Source organism: Lagenorhynchus albirostris, chromosome 14 (assembly GCF_949774975.1).
Source record: "Lagenorhynchus albirostris chromosome 14, mLagAlb1.1, whole genome shotgun sequence".
Taxonomy (NCBI): domain Eukaryota; kingdom Metazoa; phylum Chordata; class Mammalia; order Artiodactyla; family Delphinidae; genus Lagenorhynchus; species Lagenorhynchus albirostris.
Genome location: NC_083108.1, coordinates 58584683 through 58603661, shown reverse-complemented (window position 1 = coordinate 58603661; position 18979 = coordinate 58584683). Strand labels below are relative to the sequence as shown.

Here is an 18979-nt window from a genome sequence, read left to right as displayed (position 1 = left end):
GGTTTATTTTCATTCACTGAACCCCCAGACATCCCCAGGTATTCCGTCACTTTATCAACCTATTCACTGATTTAATCCTTATCATACTATACTGTAATTATCACTTTACATATCTTTTTCTTTCCAACTTGTTTAGCCTTCTGTCTCCTCCTCTACAAGCTGATTTAATAGGTCAAAGAGCCTCTTACAAGCTCTTTTTTTTCTCTTAGAAGTTTTTGCTTGAGAGATCCAGAAAAAATTCCAAAATGTGGGTTTTATATATAAAAGGGGTAGCCATGAGGCTAGACCTGTGTTGCTGTCTGATGACCTATTAGTCACACATGGTTGTTGAAAGTTAAATTAATTAAAGTTGGTACCACACTACATAGTGCATCTGTGTAGTCTGCACTATTATCTACTCTATGACCCCAGGAAGCTCTACTGCACAGCACTGGGCTAGACAGGCTGCTGGCCAACAGGAACAGGACCAGGGCCACAACAAGAAGCACAATGACTGACAAGCCTAATTTTAACTACTTCATGCTATAAATTTCCTATAAATGGGTATCATAGATATAAGTAAGCTACATTCTAGGACCTATATGAATTATTAAAACTCAGACATCCTGAACAGAAAATCAGTAAAATCTATATTCTTCAAATTGTTCTACTGGTGCTTTAAAATCTGTTTGGTTTCAATAGTAACGAAACCAAAAAACCCTTAAATGAATTGAGATAATTGATAAATTATTAAAACTAGTTTATATTAATCTGAATGTAGCCAAATTAGAGTATACTGCAACACAAAAAAAACTGCCACAGTTCAAATAGTTCAAATCTTTCATTTTATAGAGGAGGAAACAAACTTGAAGAAACAAAGGAAAAATTTTGACACTACACAGAAGAGGCAAAGTTTCCCTTGGGGTCATTTAACTGTTTCTACTATTACCATATAAACGGATTCATTTAAACAGTACTGTCCTCAAAGCCAGCCCTATGCAAAGCTTACAGAGTTAGTTACAAGTCATATATAAAGAGAAAAATTCTGACTCAGAAGCAAAACCGAGGTGCATAATATCTACAGGCATTAACCTAGGTGACACTATGAAGATGAAGCAGTTATCTCCTTTTGTAGACCAAGCAAAACAAGTCACTGGTGAATGAAGAACTGTCATGAATATTTTTGGAGAAAATTAAACGTGGCAATAATATTATATTAATAGACTGTATGTTTAAAAAGCTTGTATTATTTTTCAATAACTGTACTTGGGGCTTCCCTGGTGGTGCAGTGGTTTAGAATCCGCCTGCCAATGCAGGGGACACGGGTTTGAGCCCTGGTCTGGGAAGATCCCACATGCTGTGGAGCAGCTAAGCCTGTGGGCCACAACTACTGAGCCTACGCTCTAGAGACCACGAGCCACAACTACTGAGCCTGCGTGTCTAGAGACTGTGCTCTGCAACGAGAAGCCACTGCAGTGGGAAGCCTGTGCACCGCAAGAAAGAGTAGCCGTGGCTCGCAGCAACTAAAGAAAGCCTACATGCAGCAACAAAGACCCAACGCAGCCATAAATAAATTAATTAATTAATTAAAAAAATAATAACTGTACTTGGAAAATTTTAGCACTAACAAAACTCACAAATGGATTTTTAAAATATCACTTCATTCAACAACGTACTTAATAAATAATTCGGTTCTGGGCCCAAGATATATACTGTAATCCTTAGAACAATCAATGCACAAAGAGATGATCAAAATCACATTGGTTAAATTAAACTTGAATATTTAAAAATGTACAAATAACCCAACAGAAGGCAGAAAAAGAGATACTGAGGAATGAAAAACAGAAGGAACAAACAAAACAATAATAAAATGATAGACCTAATCCAAACATAGCAATAATTATATAAAATGCAAATGTTAAACACACCAATTAAAAGACAGATTGTCAGAGGAGAGAAAAAAAATGACCAAACTATACACTAACAAGAAATTCACTTCAAATATAATGGTATGAGTAGGTTAAAAGTAAAAGAATGGAAAAAGATATGCCATGCAAGCATAATCAAAGGAAAGCTGGAGTAACTGTATTAATATCAGACAAAACAGATCTCAAAGCAAAGAGGGACATTACATATTTATATACTGATAAAAGGCCCAGTTCACTAAACAGGTATGTAACTAGCAACAGAGTTTCAAAGTACAGGAAGCAGAAACCAACAAAACTGACAGAAGAAATAAACAAATTGATAGTTACAGCTGGAGACTTCAACTACTCTCTCAGTAAGACAGAAAATCAACAAGGATATAAAAGAACTAAAAAAATGCCATCAATTTGAATTGACTGGATCTAATTGACATTTACAGGAAAATCTGCACAACAAACAGAATACTCATTCTTTTCAAGGACACACATAATATTCACCAGGCTAGGCCACATCATGGATCATAAACAAACATTAATAAATTTAAAATTAAAATCATACAAAGTTTGTTCTCACACAACAAAGAAATTAAACCAGAATCAGGGCTTCCCTGGTGGCGCAGTGGTTGAGAGTCCGCCTGCCGATGCAGGGGACGCGGGTTTGTGCCCCGGTCCAGGAGGATCCCACATGCCGCGGAGCGGCTGCGCCCGTGAGCCATGGACGCTGAGCCTGCACGTCCAGAGCCTGTGCTCCGCAGCGGGAGAGGCCGCGGCGGTGAGAGGCCCGCGTACCGCAAAAAAAAAACACAAAACAGAATCAATTATAGAAAGATAATAATATATCCAAATTAAAAAACAAAGAAAAATCAATGAGGCTAAAAACTGGTTTTCTAAAAAAAAAAATCAATAAAATTTATAAACCTCTTAGCCACACCTATTAGAAATAAGACAGAACACATTACAAACTTTATACAAATAAATTCAACGAATTAAATGAAACAAATTCCTTGAAAGGCACACACTACCAAAGCTCACTGAAGAAAACAATAACTCAATACTTATTAAAGAACTTGATTTCATATTTAGAAACCAAGAAAACCCAGATGGCATCAATGGTGAATTCTACGAAACACATATGCGGAAGAAATATTACCAATTCTACACAAACTCTCCTGAAAAGGAAAGAGAACATATTTTATGAGGCCATCAATACCCTGATAGCAAAACAGAATAGTCTTTTACAAGAAAACTACAGACCAATATACCTCATAATCATAACAAAATCGTCAACAAAATATTAGTAAATCAAATCCATCTTTATAAAAAAGGATAATACATCATGACCAAGTGGGATTTATACCAGAAACTTGAGGTCAGTGTAATGTCTGAAAATCAATCTATGTAATTCACTGTATTAACAGACTAAGAGACATAACCATTTCAACAGATATAGAAAAAGCATTTGATAAAATTTAATACCCGTTAATGACAAAACCCTCAGCAAACTAGTACTAGAACAGAATGTGAATGCTTTCTTTCTCTCCTAAGTTCAACAATGAGGCAAGGATGTTCGCTCTCATCACTCCCCGCCCCCAGCTTTACTGAGGTATAACTGACAAACAAAAATTGTATATAGTTAAGGTGTACAATATGCCAATTTGATAAATGGATACATTGTGAAAGGGTTATTAGTACAATCAAGTTAAGTATCATCTCCTCACATAGTTAGCATTTTGTGTGTGTTGAGACCGCTTAAAATCTACTCTCAGCAAATTTAAAGTATATAATACAGTATTATTAACCACAGTCACCATGCCGTACACTAGGTCCCCAGAACTTACTCGTCTTATAACTGAAAGTTCATACCCTTTTACAGTGTCTCCGCATTTCCCCTACTCCCAAGGCTCTGGCAACCACCACTCTACTCCCTGCTTCTGTGAATTCAACATTTTTAGATTTCACATCTAAGTGAGATCACACAGTATTTATCTTTCCGTCTGGCTTATTTCACTTATTTAGCATGTCCTCCAGGTTCAACCCTGTTGTGACAAATGGCAGGATATTCTTTTTTTTTAATGGTTAATATCCCACTGTAAATGTATATACAGTTGACCATTGAACAACACAGGTTTGAACTGTGAGGGTCCATTTGTATGTGGATTTTTTTTTCTTTTTAAATTTATTTTTTGGCCACACTGTGGGGCTTGTGGGATCTTAGTTCCCCGAACAGGGATTCAACCCAAGCGCCCTACAGTGAAAGCGCCCGAGTCCTAACCACTGGACTGCCAGGGACTTCCCAAGGATTTTTCTTTTTTTTTCAATAAATACATACTACATTACTACATGATTTGTAGTTGGTTGAATCCGAGGACGTGGAACTGCAGACACAGCAGGCCAAATGTAAAGTTATACGCAGATTTTTGATTGCACACAGGATTGGCGTCCCTAACACCCATATTGTTCAAGGGTCAACATTTTCTTTAATCATTCATCCATCAACAGACACTGAGGTCGATACTATACATTGGCTATTGCAAACAATGGTGCAATGAACATGGGAGTACAGCTAATTATAATTTTATTTCCTTTGGAGATATACCTGAAAGTGGGATTGTTGGGTCAGATGGCAGTTCAATTTTCTGAGGAACCTCCATACTGTTTTCCATAGTGGCTGCACCAATTTACATTCTTACCAACAGTGTGCAAGGGACCCTTTCTGCCACACCCTTACCAACTCTTACTATCGCTTTTTTTTTTTTTTTTTTTTTGCAGTACGCGGGCCTCTCACTGCTGTGGCCTCTTCCCGTTGCGGACCACAGTCTCCAGACGCAAAACCTCAGCGGCCATGGCTCACGGGCCCAGCCGCTCCGCGGCATGTGGGATCTTCCCGGACCGGGGCACGAACCCGCGTCCCCTGCATCGGCAGGCGGACTCTCGACCACTGCGCCACCAGGGAAGCCCTCGCCTGTCTTTTTGGTAACAGCCATCTTAAGAGGCATGAGGCATATCTCACTGTGGTTTTGACTTGCATTTCCCTTGTGATTAGTGATGTTGTACAACCTTTTAATATACTTAGCCCTCTGTATGTCTTCTTTGGAAAAACGTTCAGGTCTTTTGCCCATTTTTTAGTCCTTTTTTCTTTTTTTTTTTGCCATTGACATGTATGGGCTCCATATATTTTTTGGATATTACCCCCTTATCAGATGTATGTTTTGCAAATATTTTTCTCCCATTCCACAGGTTGCTTTTCATTTTGTTTCCTTTGCTGTGCAAAATATTTTTTATTTGAAGCAGTCCCACTTGTTTATTTTTGTTGCCTGTGCTTTTGGTGTCATATCCATAAAATCACTGTTAAGACCAATGTCAAGGAGCTTTTCCCGATTTTTTTGGTAGGAATTTTATGTTTCAAGCCTTGCATTTAAGTTTTTAATCTATTTCAAGTCAACTTTTGTGTATGATACGAGTCCAATTTCATTCTTTTGCATGTGGATATACACTTTTCCCAGCACCAATTACTGAAAAAACTATCCTTTCCCCATTTTGAGTTCTTGTCAAAGATTAGTTGACTGTATTACGCATGGGTTTATTTCTGGGTTCTTTATTCTGTTCCACTGATCTCTCTTTTTATGCCAGTACCATACTGTTTTGATTACCATTGCTTTGTAGTTTGAAACCTGGAAGTGTGATGCCTCTAGCTTTGCTATTCTTTCTCAAGACTGCTTTGGCTATTCAAAGTCTTTTGTGGGGCTTCCCTGGTGGCGCAGTGGTTGAGAGTCCGCCTGCCGATGCAGGGGACACGAGTTCGTGCCCCGGTCCGGGAAGATCCCACATGCCGCGGAGCGGCTGGGCCCGTGAGCCATGGCTGCTGAGCCTGCGCGTCTGGAGCCTGTGCTCCACAACGGGAGAGGCCACAACAGTGAGAGGCCTGCGTACCGCAAAAAAAAAAAAAAAAGTCTTTTGTGGTTCCACATGAATTTTAGGATTATTTTTCCTACTTCTGTGAAAAATACCATGAGAATTTTGATAGAGATTGCACTGAATCTGTAGACTGTAGTATGGACATTTAATAATATTAACCCTTCCCGATCAATGAACACATTGGATTTCTATTTATTCATGTCTTTAATTTCTTTCATCAACATCTCATACTTTTCAGTGTACAAATCTTCTACCTCCTTGGTTAAATTTATTCCTAGGTATTTTATTCTTTTTGATGCTATTATAAATGGGATTTTTCCCTTAATTTCTTTTTCATAAAGTTCAGTTAGTGTATATAAATGCAATTGCTTTTCATATGTTGATTTTATATCTGGCAACTTTGCTGAATTTATTATTAGCTCAATAATTTTTTTGGTGGAGTCTTCATGGCTTTTTATCATGTTATTTACAGAGACAATTTAACTTCTTCCATTTTGATTTGGATGTCTTTTCGTTTTCTCGCCTAACTGCTCTGGCTAGGACTTACAGTACTATATACTGAATAGAAGTGGTGAGAGTGGACAAGCTTGTATTGTTCCTGATTTTAGAGGAAAAGCTAAGTTTCTCACTGTTGACTGTGATGTTACCTGTGGGTCTGTTATATATGGCCTTTATTATATTACATTCCTTCTATACCCTAACTTGTTAGGAGTTTTTATCATGAAAGGATGTTGAACTTTGTCAAAAACCTTTTCTGCATCTATTGAGGTGACTGCACCACTTCTATTCAAAACTGTACTTACTGATGGCCCTAACTAGTTCAATAAGGCAAGAAATAAAACGTATGTAGCTTAGAAAGGAAGAAGTAAAGCAGGTTTTATTTCTGGATGACATGATCATCAATGGAGACAAACACAAGGTATCTATAAAGAGGCTACTAAAACTTATAAGTAAGTATAGAAAGGACAAAGGATACACAGTTGATACATGAAAATTTTGTTTCTATATACTAGCAACAAAAAGTCGGATACTGGGCTTCCTTGGTGGCACAGTGGTTGAAAGTCTGCCTGCCGATACAGGGGACACGCGTTCGTGCCGCGATCCAGGAAGATCCCACATGCCGCAGAGCGGCTGGGCCCGTGAGCCATGGCCGCTGAGCCTGCGCGTCTGGAGCCTGTGCTCCGCAATGGGAGAAGCCACAACAGTGAGAGGCCCGCGTACCGCAAAAAAAAAAAAAAAAAAAAAAAGTTGGATACTGAAATTAAAATATAACTCACAATAGTATCAAAAATAGTAAATTTTTAGGGATAAATATCACAAAATTTAAGACTACATAGTGACAAAAAACACTGCTGAAAGAAATTAAAGACCTAAATAAATGGATATACTATGTTTATATGGATTAGAAGACTCAATAAGAGATCAGTTCTCCCCAAATCGATTTATAAATTCAATGCGATCCTAGTCAAAATCTCAGTATGCTTTTTTTTTTTTTTTTTTATGGTACGCGGGCCTCTCACTGTTGTGGCCTCTCCCGTTGCGGAGTACAGGCTCCGCATGTGCAGGCTCAGCGGCCATGGCCTACGGGCCCAGCTGCTCCGCGGCATGTGGGATCCTCCTGGACCAGTGCACAAACCCATGTCCCCTGCATCAGCAGGCGGACTCTCAACCGCTGCGCCACTAGGGAAGCCCCTCAGGATGATTTTTTAATAGAAACTGACAAACTGTTTCTAGAATGTATATGAAAATGCTAAGGACCTAAAAAAGTCCAAATAATTTTGGGAAAAAAACAAATTCATGGACTTACATTACTTGATTTCACTATAAAGATACAGTAAGCAAGACAGTGTTTACTGGTATAAAGATAGATTTACAGATTAATGGGACAGAATGCAAAGTCTAGTCTAGAAATAGACTTGTACATGTGTCCAACTAAGTTTCAAAAGTGCTGCCCATGCAGTTCACTGAGGAAATTCCTTTCAACAAATGGTGTTGGAACAACCGTATCTCTGTATGCAGAAAAAAACAAAAAACAAAAACTTTGACTCTTACCTCACTCCATAGAGAAATATTACCTCAAAATGCATCATATACCTGAATGTATAAAGTGAAGTTATATGTTTTCTAGCAGAAAATATGGGAGAATATTTTAGTGATCTTGGGTTAGACAAAGATTTCTTAAATAGGCTATGAAAAACAGAAACTATAAAGGAAAAATATGGGTAAGTGGGACTTCACAATGCAAACTCTTGCTCTTTAAATGACATTGTTAAGCAAATGAAAATCAAGTCATACAGGGAGAAAATACTTGCAAATTATGGCTTTATAAAGGACTTATATCCAGAATATATAAATAAATCTTACAAATCAGTAAGAGGATAATCCAATTTTAAAAGGAACAAAAGATTTAAACAGTTCATCAAAGAATATTTAATTAATGGCAAATAAGCACAGAGAAAGATGCTCAACCTCCTTAGTCATCAGGAAAATAATGAGATGCCACTATACATCCATGAGAATGGCTAAAATGAAAGAGAAGGAAGACCAAGTGTTGTTGAAGGTGTAGAGGAACTGGAACTCTCATATATCGCCAAGCGTTAGGAGGAAAGACAAAGTAGCACAGCCGCTTTACAAGTGAGAATAGTTGGTGGTATCTTCCCATGGCTAAGAAGAATTATTCTTTTCTTCCATCCTTTGTATGATAGTCTTGGTGACTACTACACTGCTTGTTTTTCAACCTCCTTGCCCTAAGACTGCACAGAGGCACCAATACTTGTTAAGGGCCAACCATCTGCAAGCTCTATGACAGACTTTGCTATCTAACAGCTAAAGGAAACAGTTAAAAGCTTTGATTCTGCCTTTTCAAAGGTGTTTCTTCCTTTACAATAAATATTCTTGCTCCTTATAGATCAAGGACTCTATGTATTCATCTAACAGCAGCTCACTTCCAGGTTTGACAGTCCATGAATGTATGCTATTACATTCAAGGGTTTTTCACTCTTATTTAGCCACAGCAGTAAAATATATCTTCTTCTAAAACGAAGTAACCCAGCAATCTCTTGGTTTTTTTGTTTTAAATGGCATTCCTGTTTGTGACCATTCAAGGGATACTAAAAAAAAATATTTTTAATAGTATTGCTATCTGAGTAATTTTGTTTGTAATGAAGGTAAAATATTCTAGTTGCTATTCAGAGGTACCAAGTTAGCATACACAGGTACATCAAAAACTCTAGTGTATACCACATGTAAAGTAGATAGCTAAGGGGAAGCAGCTGCATAGCACAGGGAGATCAGCTCGGTGCTTTGTGTCCACCTAGAGGGGTGGGATAGGGAGGGTGGGAGGGAGACGCAAGAGGCAGGAGATATGGGGATATATGTATATGTATAGCTGATTCACTTTGTTATACAACAGAAACTAACAAGCAATTATACTCCAATAAAGATGTTAAAAAAAAAACTCTAGTGTAAACTGAACATCATCTGGATAAAGAAGTTGCATATATGCCATTTATATTTTTAGTATAAGCACATTAAGAATTAAGAACCAAGGTGTCTTTTTTTTTTTAAATGTCAGTTCATTGGTTTATTTATTTTTGGTTATGTTGGGTCTTCGTTTCTGTGCGAGGGCTTTCTCCAGTTGCGGCGAGCGGGGGCCACTCTTCATCGCGGTGCACAGGCCTCTCACTATCGTGGCCTCTCTTGTTGCGGAGCACAGGCTCCAGACGCGCAGGCTCAGTAGTTGTGGCTCACGGGCCTAGTTGCTCCACAGCATGTGGGATCTTCCCAGACCAGGGCTCGAATCCGTGTCCCCTGCATCAGCAGGCAGATTCTCAACCACTGTGCCACCAGGGAAGCCCAAGGTGTCTTTTTAAACTCAGTCAAAATTACACCAAAAACTTACTAAATATCTTTCACAGTGGGGAGTAACGGATGGGTGAATACTTCTGGCTGGTTAATATCATTATCTTAAACCATCTATATATTCAGTGTCGTTTTCCACTGTTCCTCCTTCCTACGTGCATGCTACTCTCAAAAACACACTTAGAAATTTCACAGCTCTCTAATGGTCACAGAATCTGTACTTAATACCAGTTAACTCACATCATTTGATTATTAGTCAAAAAAATCGAACCCATAACAACTTAAACTTATCAAGCAAATAAACGCTAGTGGCCCCAGAAGTCCTCGATGATAAAAATTTTCCCACAGTGCTACACATTTAGTAGGCCTGAAACAGACTCAAGAATCTGTACTTTCAATAAATAGCCCAGTGGTCTATATCATTAGAAAAGCTTGAAAAACAAATTAAATGAGGGAGCAATTTCTTTTTTTTTTTTTGGCGGCACGTGGGCCTCTCACTGCTGTGGCCTCTCCCGTTGCGGAGCACAGGCTCCGGACGCGCAGGCTCAGCGGCCGTGGCTCACGGGCCCAGCCGCTCCGCGGCACGTGGGATCTTCCCGGACTGGGGCACGAACCCGTGTCCCCTGCATCGGCAGGCGGACTCTCAACCACTGCGCCACCAAGGAAGCCCGAGGGAGCATTTTTAATGATATAAAAGATCTCAAAAAATTTGCTTAGGCTAATTTAAAATAGGGGATTTCCCTACCATATTAAACACAATGTGCATGTATGTGGGTGTGTGGGGTACCATCTAATTTAAAAATAAGCACATTAGGCAGCCTGACAGTCTCATTAAAAACAAAAAACATTTTACTACCATTTCCTTTTTTCATAGGATAACTCTTTGGGAGACTATCTTAACTTACAATGAAGTGGATTCTAAAGAGCATTCAAACACCGTTTTACCTATTTAGTTTGTTCCTCTACTGACTGTTAGTTATGCCATAAACACTCCATAGCTTTCTTCTCCTAGATTTATCTGTTTCCATTTTTTATGGCAAGTTTATAGAGCAACTATTAGTTTCTTGTCACTGCCTATGAATAATAACATTTAATACTGGCTTCCCTGGAAGTCTATTTTCTCCTCTAATCTAGACAGAAAATTTTTTTCTTAGTTATTGCCTTCTGTATGTTTTTAAGTTTGAAATAGTCTCAACAGAAGCTTAGAAACTGTAGTTAATATCTGTCCCTCTTTTTTTTTTTTTTTTTTTTTTTTGCGATACGCGGGCCTCTCACTGCGCAGGCTCAGCGGCCATGGCTCATGGGCCCAGCCGCTCCGCGGAATGTGGGATCTTCCCGGACCAGGGCACGAACCCGTGTCCCCTGCATTGGCAGGCGGACTCTCAACCACTGCGCCACCAGGGAAGCCCTTTTTTTTTTTTTTCCCTCTGTCCCTCTTTTAGATAAGTAGAAAATGATTTAAGTTTTACCCAATTCTTTACATTTAAATACAACTTTAAACAGTATTTTCTAAACTGATTTTTCAAAGCCTCCTTCACTGAGACCTCTAGAAACTGCTTTTGATGCTGGGGCAAGGGGTAAACATACAACTGGAAGAAAACTACTGTATCTCAAATCTCTTGACCTGTGTAAGGCCGTGAAAAAGATCTCACCATCCATTTACCTTATCAAATTCTTCTTTCTAGTATGAAAAAAAAATCGTTCTACAAGCAAATTCTCTTGGATTATACATGCATTTGCTTTAGCAAAAGAAGTCTGACCAATTCACTTCTGAGAAACAATGGACCATTCATTTTGGGGGGACACAATGCATGCATGCCCAGTAAGTCCAGTTATTGGAAATCTGCCAAATACTACTGTTGATAAAAATGTACATCACAACATAAAGTTTAACCAAACAAGTATAACAAATTTAACCAAAAACATCAGACTCAAACACAACTAACTCAAGATAAGAATGGTGATACAAACAGATAAGCATCCTTCTTGAAAGCTGAGGTAACTGCAATGATGCCAAGTTTTGCTTGCAGGTCAGACTTCTTAGTATAGTAACGAATTTGACTCTTCAGTAAACATTAATAAGTTGCTCTTTTTTATTTATGAATTGCCCGTTATTCTAAGGCTAACGATTTGTAGAAAATTTTTTCTTCTTAGCATAGAGTACAAAATCACCCATAGGAAGAGGCCAAACTTTGTTAAGATACTTTGAAAAGCTACTCGAAATAAACCTTGGGACCATGTCTGTGGAGAAAAACTACCCAACATGTCAAAAGGAGGGAAGGTTAAGGGAAAAAAGGAAGAGAGAGGAGACAGGAATGAGAGAAAAAAACACCTCTAGTTGGCAGTACAGCTGGAGGAGAACTTCGGAGAACAGAAACAGGTAACAGAATTTAAGAAGCTGTATGCTATGGTAAAAATCTATAGAAATGTTCCTCTAAGAATTAAAGAAAAGTCTGTATTTTGAGATCACTTCATAGCCTTTCAGCCTTCGGTGAGCACTAGACCCTCAGGATCAATGCTTTAAACACTACTTTATTCTGTTAGCTCTAGTCACTCTATCTTCCAACTATAAGTCTGACTTGAAAATTCTTCATAGGGGGATCACAATCCACTAAGTTTTTGTCTTTCGCTTCCATCTACAAAACAAGAAGGGATCAAACTCCAAGTGTGCCAACAAGTCTTTCCCAACTAAGCGATCAGATATACTCGGCTTTACCACAGCTCCGGAGTTACTTGGCAATGAGTACTCCTCCTTTAAGAATGAATTTTTACCACGGTAGTGGGGGCAGGAAAAGAGATAACTTTCCTACGACTGAGCTAAAATAAGCAGAAGTTAAAAAAAAAAAATCAGAAAACAAAGCAAAACAAAACCCCCAAGAGAAAACAAGCAGAACAAAGTCACTGACACCAAAACTTGGTAATGGATAAATACAGACTATACAGATTAAAAACACATTAAAATTTACCTGAAATATAACACAGATGCAACAAACTGACAGTTTATAAAATGCTTTCTTTCCCTCACTTCAACCCCAAGTTGGCTTTTAAATTAAAGATGATCAATCTGTGTTGGCATTATTTGTACCTTTGATGAGGTGCTCCTTGATTGACATTACTCCTTCTACAACATTTCAATTTACTCAAAATATGCTGTTCTTTTAGGCTCATGCCACTTGGTAATTCAAACTTGCTTGATTATCAGAAGCAAAGCAGAACACTTTTTTAAAGATACAGACTCTAGGGCTTCCCTGGTGGCGCAGTGGTTGAGAGTCCGCCCGCCGATGCAGGGAACATGGGTTTGTGCCCCAGTCCGGGAAGATCCCACATGCCGCGGAGTGGCTGGGCCTGTGAGCCATGGCCGCTGAGCCTGCGCTCCGCAACGGGAGAGGCCACAACAGTGAGAGGCTACGTACCACAAAAAAAAAAAAAAAAAAAGATACAGACTCTAGCTTCATCTTTAGAGCTACTGAATCACAATACCTCAGAGGGGAGATAAACACCACTTTTTAAAATGTACAGGGACTTCCCTGATGGCGCAGTGGTTAAGAATCTGCCTGCCAATGCAGGGGACACAGGTTCAATCCCTGGTCTGGGAAGATCCTACATGCCACACAGCAACGAATGCCATGTGCCGCAACTACCAATCCTGCACTTGAGACCGCGAGCCACAAATACAGAGCCCACGTGCCACAACTACTGAAGCCCATGCGCCTAGAGCCCATGCTCTGCAACGAGAAACCACCACAATAAGTCTGTGCACCACAACGAAGAGTAGCCCCCGCTCACTGAAACTAGAGAAAGGCCGTGCACAGCAACAAAAACCCCATGCAGCCAAAAATAAATAATAAGTAATTTTAAAAAATAAAATGTACAATGTACAATCAAGTATACATTTTATGCCTGTATTTTCTTTATGAATCCTTTCTTCTTTTAGGCTTACACCATCTGAACTCCAATATCAGAAAATATATTCACTTTTATTCCCTTTAATTCCTTTTTTTTTTTTTTTTTTTTTTTTGCGGTACGCGGGCCTGCGCAGGCCCAGCCGCTCCACAGCACATGGGATCTTCCCGGACCGGGGCACAAACCTGTGTCCCCTGCATCAGCAGGCGGACTCTTCAACCACTGTGCCACCAGGGAAGCCCCCTTTAATTGCTTTTTTTAACATTTAACTCTTCCTATCTATCTGTAATGCTAGTGTTTGTTTTTTTTAATTTTTATTGGAGTATAGTTGATTTACAATGTTGTGTTAGTTTCAGGTGTACAGCAGAGTGAATCAGTTATACATATACATATATCCAATCTATTTTTTTTTTTTTAGATTATTTTCCCATATAGGCCATTACAGAGCATTGAGTAGAGTTCCCTGTGCTATACAGGTTCTTTTGTTGTTGTTGTTGTTAATTTATTTTGGCTGTGCTGGGTCTTAGTTGCAGCACACGGGATCCTAGCTGCAGCAAGGCAGGATCTTCAGTTGCAGCATGAAGGATCTAGTTCCCTGATCAGGGATCGACCTCAGGCCCCCTACATTGAGAGCGTGGAGTCTTAGCCACTGGACCACCAGGGAAGTCCCTGTAATGCTAGTTTTTAATAACAATCTTATTCCTTTATATACCCAAATCTGTTTCTGTGCTTTCTAGTCTGTTTCACTACTCTTTCATTTTTCTTTTTCAATATTATCTTGCCAGTTCTCACCAAACAAATTTTAGATTTGACAAGTTAAAAATGTTGGCATCTGGGTCAAAGAAATAAACATAAAAATCAAATTACCGGAATACTAAAAAAAAATCTTTAAAATAGGGTAAATCTTCCTAAAACATAATATAAAAGCCAAAAGTCATTTTTTAGAAGTCCTAAATAAAAATTTTAGACTAGAAATGCAAGTGTCATAAACAGGAATCAGATGACAAGTGAAAACATCTGCAACACATATGAAAAAGAACTAGCAGTCAAAGAGTTAAAAACAAATCAATAAAAAAATCAGAAGATGACTTGAGGAGGCAGTTCAAAGAACAAGAAATACAAACATTGAGTAAACATATAGAAGTATTCAAATTCACTAATAATTTTAAAACTGTAAAATAATGGATGACTTTTCATTTAGAAGACTGACAAGGATTAAGGCTGTGTTGGCAAGGATTAAGGAAAATCAGAATACTCATACATAATTATTATTATTATTTTTTTTCCGGTACGCGGGCCTCTCACTGTTGTGGCCTCTCTCGTTGCGGAGCACAGGCTCCGGACGCGCAGGCTCAGTGGCCATGGCTCACGGGCCCAGCCGCTCCGTGGCATGTGGGATCTTCCAGGACTGGGGCACGAACCTGTGTCCCCTGAATCGGCAGGCGGACTCTCAACCAGTGCGCCACCAGGGAAGCCCTCATACATTATTGATGGCGATGAAACTGGGATAACCTCTTTGGAGAAGAATCTGGCAAAACTATTAAAATACAAATGCACAGACTTTTGTCCTGATAATTCAATTTTAGTATTTGCCCTACAGGTGTACTATACAAATATGCAAAGATAATATACAAAGGCATCCACTAAAACGTTACGTGTGTCCAAAACACTGGAGAAAAAATCTAAATATTCATTTGTAAAAATGTGGCTAAACAAAGTATAGTACCTTTTTACAGTAAAAGTTATGTAAAAATCCTTTTTTCTTGACCTCTCCTCTTCTGCAGAAACTCTAAATGTTGCGAGTATCAGGACTTGATCCTGGATCCCTTTCTACTCTCTAACACACTCCCTAAATAACCTAATCCCATGGTTTTAAATACCATTGAAGTGCTACTCACTTCCAAATCCATAACTCTCGTCCTCATTTAAAACTCTGTATTTGTATATCCAACTGCCTACTTGACATCTTCACATGGATGTCTAATAGGCATACCAAACCAAAATAATACTATAGAGAATCCTTAATTTTCTGTCAAACTTCCTCACCTACCCATCTTCTCCATTTCAAATGGCACCACCCTCCATCCATCACTTAAGCCAAAAATTCAGAAATGCTGACTCCATCTCTAAAGCATATCTCAAATTCAATCCATGTCTTTCCACATCAACTGCTACCCACCCCAAGCCACCAAGATCACTTCAATAGGCTAGTGCAAAAACTCTGCAAATTATCTCCCTGCTTCCATTCTTACCCTACTCCTCCCTTCCTCCTTCTCTTAAACACACACACACACACACCTTCTACAAGCAGTGATCAGATCTCTTAAAACTAAAAACCAGATGCTACCACTGACCTGCTTAATTTTTTTGTTGGTTTCCCACTGAAAAAAATCTCAACTCAAACTAAACCATCTATACTATATGAAGCTTAATTAATGGAACAGACGTCTGAAGAAATTTTTAAACCATTTAAAATCCTCAAAGAAATAAGAGAAGACTGATAATATGCAGAAAGACTAAACAGAACCAAGAAGAAATACAGAGTATGAAAGTACAATGATTGAAATAAACAACTCTACAGGTTACATAAATAATAGAAAGAAAAACCCGAAGAATGAGTAAGTGAGCTAGAAGATCAGGCAGAAGATAGTTGCAGAAGGCATCAGAGAGGGATTTTTTTTAAAGGAAAATATTAAAGAAGAGACGTTAGAAGTAACAGAATCCATATAATAGAATTCCCAGAAGAAAAAAAAAATGAAGAAAAGATATTTGAAAAAATTACCAATAATTTTCCAGAACTGAGGAAAGATCAAAGATCTCAGATTAAAGTGTGTGGAATACAACCTGGCACACAGTAGACTTCCAATAAATATTTGCTGAATGAAAGAATGAATCAGTGAATATGAATTCAAGGGCCAAACAAGACAGGAAAGGAACTACACTCAGACACACTATAAACTAAAAAAGATAAACAAAAATTTCAAAATCTTCTAGAGGGGAACTGCAGGTCACACACCCAGGAAATCAAACTGACATCAGAAGTTACGAAAAGCAACATCAGAGGCAAGACAACAATGCAGTAACATTTCAAAATGTTAAGGGAAAAAATTTCAAACCAAAAATCTTTAATCACACTAAGCTATCATTTAAAAGTGAGAGTTCAATAAAGATGTTAAAAAATAATAAAAATTAAAAAAAATAAAAGTGAGGTTAATGAATGATATTTTCAGGCATAAAAAGGCCTTATAATGTATATATACAAACACCCTGCTTGAAAATTGCTTTTAAGTAGCACTCAAAAAATAACTGAAATAAATCTATGAGAACTACTGTGTGATGTATGGGAATTAGAGTAAATAACCTAATAAACCTAATATTTCATACAAAAACAAAAATGACAGATGGATGGATGCTTGAAGAATACCCCTAACAATCCAGAAATAAAATTCTACAAAACGTCAACATGGCTGCTGGGACGTTGTTGGGTAGGAGGTGGGGTGGAGGAGACTAGAGGAAGTGAGAAAGTGGTTACAGTACTTCTCGTCTGGAGGAAAGAAAACATATATATTTAAAAATATATTTAAAAATATATTTATAAGATTAAGAAACTGTGGAAGATGAATAGTCAATAAAATGTAAATAATTTCCAATATTTGTGTTATTACAATAAATTTATTACATTTATTACAATAAATGAAAATGGATTAAACTCATTAATTAAAAGATATGAGTCTCTGGGCTTCCCTGGTGGCGCAGCGGCTGAGAGTCCGCCTGCCGATGCAGGGGACACAGGTTCGTGCTCCGGTTCAGGAGGATCCCACATGCCGCGGAGTGGCTGGGCCCGTGAGCCATGGCCGCTGAGCCTGCGCTCCGCAACGGGAGAGGCCACAGCAGTGAGAGGCCCGCGTACCGCAAAAAAAAAAAAAAAAAAAAAAAAGATACGAGTCTCTGAGATTGGATAAAAATAAGATTCAGCAACATACTTTGTAAAAGAGACCAAAAAAGGATACTAAAATGGTTGACGATAAAAGGATAAGAAGACACACCAGGAAATATAACCCTAGGCTGGTAGACTTTTCTTTAGGCCCCATTCATAAATAATTCAGACCCTTCCTGGTCTGGGCGCAGCTCCCTGCCACTCCTGGGCCTGTGGGTTCCAGGGCTGCATTAAAGCTCACACACTAAAAAGGTATCTGTCTATTTTCTTTATAGGACAGGGCTTCAATTTCTGCTTCCTATTATGACTTTGAGGTTTTTTTTCCATTTCAGGCACCTCCAGATTCCTCTTTCTTGCTTTCAAGCTCAGCTGTGTTTTTTAAATATTTTATTTTTATCTAGCTTTCCGTATACATTACTAAAATGGAAGGGAGCATCCCCAGTCTGCCTCATAGTCCAGAAGTCCCCAGAAGATGCACTTAATTTCTTAATCTTTTTATTTTATTTTTACTTTTAAATTTTTAATCTTAATTTCTTCATCTATATTATGAAATGGTAATGCTCAAATAATAAGGCTATGAGAAGTAAATAAAGTATCTTAGCATACATAGTCCTTGGTGCATATAAAATATTCAAATGCTGCCCTCTAAATTTACCAGCAATTTTACATCCTACCTAAAGAAAGTAAAGCTAGAACCATAAGCATGGAATGGAAATTGCTAACTTTTTTCCTGCTCCAGCTTCCACTGGGCTGCAGCTATGCTGAGGGTAAAAATGCTTCCTCCAAAATTTTTTTGAGAAAAAAAGGTAACCAGTAAAGGACCAGCAACAGAATTCAATGACCCTTAAGAGTCATTCAGTAGGGACTTCCCTGGTGGTCCAGTGGTTAAGACTCCGCACTTCCACAGCAGGGGTCATGGGTTCGATCCCTCGCTGAGGAACTACGATCCCGCATGCAGCACAGTGCAGCCAAAATAAAATGGTTACTTTAAAAAACAATAAATAAATAAAGGTCATGGAGCTCATCCTTTAAAAAAGAAAAAAAAAAAGAGTCATTCAGTTAGGAAAGTGACTATTATTTTCTCTGATTTGATCTGGGAGCCTGAAGTCCAAGATTCTATGCTGAGATCTACCACTGACTTTTTGGTTGACCTTCATCACTTCTCAGTATTTGTTTCTTCTTGAAAGTTAGGCTAGATAACATTGAAGATCTCCTATTTTTCCAAAATTCTGATTCCATAATAAGATGTTTAGAACAATTTCACTCCATTCTATTTTTCTATGAATACAAAAATGATAGCTTAAAGTACTAAACAATGACATCCTTATTGCTGTGTTCCCCCATGCAAAAAAAGTAAACCATTAGACATAAATACTAAACATTTCCTACTCGCACAAAGACCAAAAGCTTAATTCCCTCACACTTAAAAAGTGGTCTTAAAAAATAATGGAAAAGGCCT

At 38.3% G+C, this 18979-nt stretch overlaps 1 protein-coding gene across 5 annotated transcripts in view; it reads right to left on the bottom strand.

Annotated features, from left to right (window-relative positions):
* Positions 1 to 18979, bottom strand: part of ANKRD12 (ankyrin repeat domain 12) — a 116031-nt gene that overhangs the window by 85363 nt on the left and 11689 nt on the right. The window lies entirely within an intron of this gene.